The following is a 7,010-nucleotide window of genomic DNA, read 5'->3' as shown; positions in this document are numbered from 1 at the left end:
CAAACGTTTTGGAAAATATCAGCGTTTCGTGTTCGTTTTGACTTCGTGTGGACGGGGCCTAAAACTCACAGTATGGGCGGTCTAAGTTCTCATAGCGCCGACTCCAGATCCTCAGACAGGTTTCTCTCATGTGTGAAAACAAGGAGGTAACCATGTTTCAAAATTATGTTTTCTGCAGCTGCTAAGCTTATAATATAGCATCGGTCTGATGTTGGCATAACAAGTTGGTTCTTTGAAATGCAGGTGGAAAAGACCTTCCGGGGAGGGAGAAAAGATATCAGCCAAAGGCCTGATAGACTCAGAAAATACCTGCCATGATTTCAGTGCAGTAGTGAAAACTTTTAACGCATCAGCCCACTATGCTGAAAGGTGCTTACAACAACCCTGGAAGACTTATTTATTCAGTTTATAAGAAAAGCAAAATAAAGTTAAATTGGGGATAGTTTATCAACATAAAGCTTCTATAATGAGGTCTACTTTGGATAATTCGCTTACATTTATTTTGAGAGGATAACTTGTTTTTGTAAAGTAAGGGCAGAAATCAGGGGGGGGCAATACAACATTTACATTTCCTATACAGAACCGATATTGCAGCTTCCTTAATTAACCGACGCTGATATTGAACCGATATGATAGAAATGATAGAATCAAATTATAATTTTATTTATTTTGAGAAAAACTGTTTCAATTCAATTAGGCTTATTTCTACAGCACCAATTCACAACACGTGTCATCTCAAGGCGCTTTCCAGTTCACCAGATCATCCAGTCAAATTGATTCAAAGTTTTCTATCTAAGAAAAACCAGTTGATTGCATCGACTCATTGACTCGAATGCAATCCCTTAGAAAAGGCATGAGAACAACCGATCCATTAATCATTAACCAAAAAGTCACAGAAAGTATAAATGTTAGCAGATAATAGTGTTTCTGCCATTGTGTTTATATCAGAGAGTTTAAATGCAAACCAAAATCAGAATGTAAGATGTCATGGATTTTAGTTAAAGACAGGCTGTAGTGAAACTTTCCCAATTTGAGATCAATTAAGTTGAATTTCAACAGAACTAAATGAGAAACTAAATTTATCGTCAACCCAATTTAAAGTCTATTCTGCTCTTTTCTACAACCAGACAAAGCAACATGTTTGTATTAAGGGAGGAACATTAACAATAACATAAACCTTAACACAGTGGTTAAGTTAACACAACTTGAACAAATAATAAAACTTAGGACTTCTACAGCGGTATTTGGTTTGAATAAAAGCAATGCAATCGTGTTAAATGATTTTTTTCTTTATCTTAAATCTTAACTCATGCTAGCCAATATTTTGTTTCTTCATTGGTCACTGAGGGGATCCTAACCCCCAAAACTGATGTTTGCTCTTTCTTTCTTTGAAAAGATAAAGAAAAACAAAACATTCTGCTAATCGACCCTTAACTTCATAGTAATTATCGTATGTTTTTGGGTATTTTTCCCAGTTAAAGAGTTAAACGATTCCTGGTCCCCTCAGGAAAACACTCACATGAGTGACCCCATCATGCAACATCTGTTTAAATCATTACTTCAGCAGCATCTGTCTGCAGAGCTTAACGCTTCGCCAAAGCAAGACCTGTGCAAACCCCTCACCCCCCCCCCTTAAAAACTGCTTTAACAAATAATAGAAGAAAAGAGACATCCAGCCCATTGAGTAAACAGCAAGAGGTGCCAGGTCATCATTTCCACGCTGAAGGATTAGTCACTTAACTCTTGTTTTTTTCCCCCCTCACATCACCGACAATGACACCCTGCAACCATTTGGTCACAGCAGCTCATTTCTAAGAAACTGAAGCCTGAGATTAGAGCTAATCAACGGAAACAAAATAAACTAAATTCAGCAAATTCACAACAACAGGATCCTGTCTGGGTAAAAAAACAAAACAAAGAAAAAACGTCAGGATTGACATTTACGCATAAAGTCCCCACACAGAAGCAGCTGTGGAGGTAATGGCTTTCATGAATGTTCTCCTCTGAAACACTCATTGTGTGTCCCCTCAAAACCAATTCGATTTCACTTTCCAAGAATGGCCTAGTGTTAGAGCAGCTGAGCTGGGTCAAGGAGGGGGGTCCGGAGGGGATAAAGACAGCTTGGTCATCGCAGCTCTGTAAGCAGTGAGTCAACGTTTGATAACGCTCCAAGAAAATCGCCACACAGGAGGAACTGCAAAGAGGAGAGGGGGATGCTTCCCCGGCGTTTCGTCATTGAATCAGCTCAATGGGAGAAAGTGGAGTCTTTAAAGGCATGACGGCCGATTCCATTCCAGTGGAAGTTTGATCTAAATATGGACAACATGTTCCTGGAAAGTACTAATCCAGACCCAGGAAGCATTTTATGCTTTTTGGCCTGAACATTTGCAGGTGGAGAATACCTTGTTCAGATTAAATCTCCAAATGGGAATTTAAAGTCAATATTACAGCATAGAAATGAAGGTTTCAACCATATCAAGTGATTTAACAGAAAAAAAAGGTTTATTGGCAATAGATATTTATATTTACATACATATTTATAATTGGACATTACATTAACTAAATGATAAGTGTTCATTTGGTTTGAATAAAAGAAATACAATCATTTTAAATGTTTGTTTTCTTTATCTTAACTCTTGCAAGCCAATATTTTGTTTCTTTGGTCACAGAGGGAGTCCTAACCCCTAAAACTGATAACACTTTGTATTTTTTACTGCAATTGGAAGATGTTTACTTCTTCTTTCTTTGAAAAGATAAAGAAATCCAAAACATTCTGCAAATCGACCTTCAACTGCATAGTAATTACCAGGAAGCCTTTTATGCTTTTTGGCCTGAACGCTCGCAGGTGGAGAATACCTTTTCCGTTGGTTATTTGTTAAGATTAAATCTCCAAATGGGAATTCAAAGTCAATATTACGGCATAGAAATTAAGGTTTCAACCATATCAAGTGATTTAACAGAAAAAAAAATGCTTATTGGCAATAGATATTTATATTTACATACATATTTATAATTGGACATTACATAAATTAAATGGGCATTTGTATATTTTCTTGCTTTCAGTATTTGTATTAAAGTAAATGGATAAAAGTTCATTAGAAGGACTGACTGCCGAGGAAAACAATTCAAATCTTTATTCAACCATGTCAGCTTTTTCAAGGATTATATTAAGAAAAAAATCTTAATATTTGTCAGAAGTTGTATGTATTCTAATAAATCTAAGATTTTAATTGTCAATAAATTGAAACCGTTGGCTTGTGTTATTTAAAGTAAAGGAATGTTTTTCCTCTCCACTGTCGCTATAAGCATGCTTGATGTGAGGGATTGCCTTTGAGTCGATGAAATCAACTGATTTTCCTTAGAAAACTTTTAACCAATCTGACTGTGTGATCTGGTTAAATTGTCTTTTTAAAGTGCCTGGAGGTGAATTGGTGCTATATATATATATATATATATATATATATATATATATAAACTGAATTGAAATTGAATTGTTTATAATATTCCAAAAACAGTCATGATGATGGTGATTTACCTTTTAATAGACATGACAAATAATTACCAACAGGGGATTTTGTATTAAATATTTATTGATCAATTGGAGTTTATAGGAACATTTTACTTTTTTCCAAGTCTAAACAGGTTTGATGGATTAAAAGCCATTGCTTATTTTTACCGTTATATTTCTAGTTCTGATAGATCTACAGTATGAGAAGAGTTTGATAGCAGAGAGGAATCTGAGTGGTGATGATCTGTTTTCTTTGTTTACTTTCTCCTTACCAAGATGCTACATATCCAGGGAACATTTACATATTAACTTTTTTAGTTTTAATTCTTTTAGTCACAGAAGATTAAGAGATTATCATTTAATTCCCTGATCTTAAAATCTGTGAAAAAAAAAGAAAAGAAAAAAAAAAAGGAAAATCCAGAGAACCTTAATCTGACTGAAAAGGCTTTACGTAACTGGTAGATCATTAAACTTTTGGTAAAAATCCCACTTTGTTGTCGACCATCTGAAGCAATTAAAGCATTTTTTTCTTCCTTGGACTTCCGCCAAATAAAAAAAGAGGGTTAGACTAAACTGATTAAAACATGGATGACACATTTAGCTGCTCTCATTATACAAAGACAAAGGTTACAGGCCTAACCCATCACACAGCCCGTACCATAATCACCATTCACTGCCACCCATGCATAAAATTCCTCAGCTCCCCAACTCTGTACCCCTGCCTCCCCACCCTTTTCCACTTCAGCCTGCACTTGCAGCTAGCAAGAGGCCAGTCTGCACATGGCTGCAGCCCAATGGACACAAGAGCATCAGACCAATCTGCCTGAGGCTACTGTTTTCACAAAAACAGACACCTTCCTGCTTTTTTTTTAACCCTTACAGCTACACTATCAGTAAAAGGGATTGGGAAGGGGGGGTCCCAGCACCCAGCATGCCATGGCAGCGTATCAGGTGTCATGTGATTATACTAAAATGTAGTGTAAACCTCTTTCAAGCCACCTGACACTCTGCCATTTGGTTTGCCCATCAAACCTTTCTGAAAGGAACTGACATAAGAAAAAAACAACACTTTAAACAGCACCAAATGTTGAAATAAGATATAAAACATTTAAACAAACCAAATCTTAAACATTGGGAACATAACTATGAAAGATAAATCTGTAGATCAATAAAAAAAAAAAAAAAAAACTCAACTTACGTTAAGCTCAATATTTAAATGCTAAGGTGCAGCCAGGTTAATTACAGGGCAAGACTCTTCCTCATCTATTATTATGCTATAAAAAAAATTTCTCTCTTTTCCCTCTTATCGAAGTAGTCTCTGCTGGCTTGCTGCCTCTCCTTTTAGAAAAAAAAAATTTAACGCTTTAAATAACATGAACGCAAGCTTTACTCACAGATACCACTCTCATCAGCAAGACCCATCTCTGACATTTTCGAGAGGCTTTAGTAGATATTTAACATCCTGAGCTATCTCTATAGTTATGCTGCTATAGGCTTACGGTAGACTGCTGGAGGACATAGGGACCCCTATTTTACCATTTTGCTTCATTCTATCTCTATTCTCCCACTCTGCAGAATCTGGTAATTCAATCTCTAACGTTCTGATCTTTCTGCTTGTTCCTGTTTGGCTGTGACTCCATCCTGGAGAGAAATATCAGCTGTGCTGCTGCCATCAACACCTTTGATTATAGATGTTGGAGCTCGGCCTGTTTTTCAGTGTAGTCCTGTTTCTCTGACTGTGACTAACTGGATGTGCTCTCTTCACCCTCTGACATAAGAGCTGGCTCGGAGATCGTCTGCCTGGCTGTGTGTTTCCTGGATAGGGCCGCCTTTTACAGTTGTTTTTTTGTGTCTCCGTTTCTTTCTCATTGAAACCCAGGTGGCCTCAGCAGATGGCCGCTCACACTGAGCCTGGTTCTGCTGGAGGTTTCTTCCTGTTAGAAGGGAGTTTTTTTCTCTCCACTGTCGCTACAAGCATGCTAAGTGTGAGGGACTGCATTCCAGTCAATGAGTGAATGTAATCAACTGTTTTTTTTTAGATAGAAAACTTTTAATCAATTTGACTGGATGATCTGGTGAACTGTAAAAAGCCTTGAGATGACATGTGTTGTGAATTGGCGCTATAGAAATAAACAGAATTTAATTTCTTTACAGATCTAGAAATTTTTATATAATTTTGCCTAAGAGGCTCAGAGATGGTTGGATTCAGCAGGGCTAAAAGAGACATCTTATGTTTAAAAGTTATTTTATTTACAAGCATGGGGGAGGATCTGCTGTGACTACATTGCTTGGATTGCACTTATAAAAGTGTCCTTTAAAGGCAAAACAAAAAAAGATATCAAACATGAAGATATACTGATATAAAGAACAAAATTAAAATAAAAAAAACAATCCCTTTCTCCAAGCCTCTGTTTTAGCAAATAATTCCCATTAACAGCATTAACTTGGAAGGCTGGCAAACAATGGCTAACCCCTTTAACAGGTAAACAAACGAATCAAAGAGAAAGAGGGGATAAAACTAGCAGCTCACCTTGATGGCGGGCAGAGTTGGTCAGAGGAATAAGGAAGAGTCCTCAGCTGAGATTAGATGCAAGGAAAACTCCAGAAAAAAAAAGAAAAATGGTGAATCCAGCCTTTTAAAGTGTGGTCCGTTATCGAGGCTCTGTTGCGTCGAGATATCGACTTCTAGCTAACTAGTTTGCGCATTTCTAAACCAAACTTCATCGATGGACGAAAAGAATGTGCCCCCCTCCTCCTCCTCCAGATTCAGGGAGGAAAAAAAAAACGTTAGTGAAATGTCGGTATTTAAAGTTTGTTTTTTTATCCCGCTCCGAACACCTTATATATCTCACCTAAGATGATCAGCACAGAAGAAACTAATGAGTGCAGTTTTTTTTTTTTTTTTGTAGTCCTTTTATCCCAACACGTCTCGCACGCGATGAAATCTACGCTCCTCACTTTGAAGAAACTGCGTCCTAAAGTTCTCCAACTCGGGGAAAAACAGGAGAAAAACCGCTCTGTGTGCCGCTGTTCACAAGGAAAAGTGGCAGCGAAATGATTCTCGGTAAAATACTTTTGACCATTCCTGGGAAATAAGTACTATTCCTCAACGAGAGAGTCCCGGGCAGCTGCAAACCTCCCCCTCTTAAATCAGAGAGTCTGCATATTCCCTGAAGCTCAGGGCTCCACCGAGCAAAAAACACTGAGACACACAGACACAACTTCCGCTTTGTTAACAAAATAAAAGCCTGCTGGGATTTTGGAGCGCCAAAAACTAACCTATCATTAAAGGACTAATAGATCAACATTTAATTATTAGACAGCCTACTTAAGATCAGAAATTTATATATTTAATAATTCAATTCAGTTTATTTAAATAGTGCCAATTCACATCATGTCATCTCAATGATCTTTACAGTTCACCAGATCATGAAAAGTTTTCTATCTAAGGAAAACTAGTTGATTGCATCAACTCAGCAATCCCTCACACTAAGCATGCTTG

General features: G+C 37.2%; 1 protein-coding gene across 4 annotated transcripts in view; it reads right to left on the bottom strand.

Annotated features, from left to right (window-relative positions):
- The window catches only part of LOC107081801 (fibroblast growth factor receptor 1-A-like), a 59,287-nt gene extending 52,622 nt beyond the window's left edge, over positions 1–6,665 (bottom strand). For 3 of the 4 annotated variants that reach the window (XM_015370047.1, XM_015370048.1, XM_015370050.1), the window contains exon 1: positions 6,039–6,664. The gene's annotated coding sequence lies outside the window, so the exon portion shown is untranslated. Of the gene's footprint in view, positions 1–6,038 lie in introns of all 4 variants that reach the window. The other variant, XM_015370049.1, reaches the window with a different exon arrangement.
- Positions 6,666–7,010: the final 345 nt, after the last annotated feature.

This window comes from Cyprinodon variegatus, unplaced genomic scaffold, assembly GCF_000732505.1.
Source record: "Cyprinodon variegatus isolate N-32 unplaced genomic scaffold, C_variegatus-1.0 Scaffold41, whole genome shotgun sequence".
NCBI classification, from domain to species: Eukaryota; Metazoa; Chordata; class Actinopteri; order Cyprinodontiformes; family Cyprinodontidae; genus Cyprinodon; species Cyprinodon variegatus.
The sequence above is the reverse complement of the archived record's forward strand: the minus strand, read 5'-3'. Positions and strand labels throughout refer to the sequence as shown.